Below are 456 nucleotides of genomic sequence, written 5' to 3' on the forward strand. Positions count from 1 at the left end.
AACTTTTTTTTCTTTTTCCTCACAGTTTTAAAAAGTTTATATTTATATATATATATTTATATTTATATTTATAATTAAAAAGTTGAATCCATTTAAAGATTTATAATACAGGAGGGCTAAAGAGTCTTTTGGTACATTAAAACTGTACAGGTTAGAACCGTCACTATCGCGGCGCCCAGGGCAGAGGTGGGACAGCGCAGCACCACTGTGGTTCTAGCTGAAGTCGAGGGGTGACTGTGCAGGGACACCCAGGCCCCCCCGGGTTCGGTACGGAGCAGTACCGGGGTGGATAGTTTGCAATCTGTCCAAGCTCTCCCCACCAGAGCCCGGGCTGCTGCTCCTGGCCGAGCTGAGCCACGCTCCACGTCGCAGCGATGCAGTGCGAGTCGACAGTTGCAAAGATCAGTGCGTCTCTTGGGAGTTTTTGTTTAAGTGCAAGGATGTTGCGTGGTTCTG

The sequence above is a fragment of the Meleagris gallopavo genome, chromosome 16, assembly GCF_000146605.3.
Source record: "Meleagris gallopavo isolate NT-WF06-2002-E0010 breed Aviagen turkey brand Nicholas breeding stock chromosome 16, Turkey_5.1, whole genome shotgun sequence".
In the NCBI taxonomy this organism is placed as follows: Eukaryota; Metazoa; Chordata; class Aves; order Galliformes; family Phasianidae; genus Meleagris; species Meleagris gallopavo.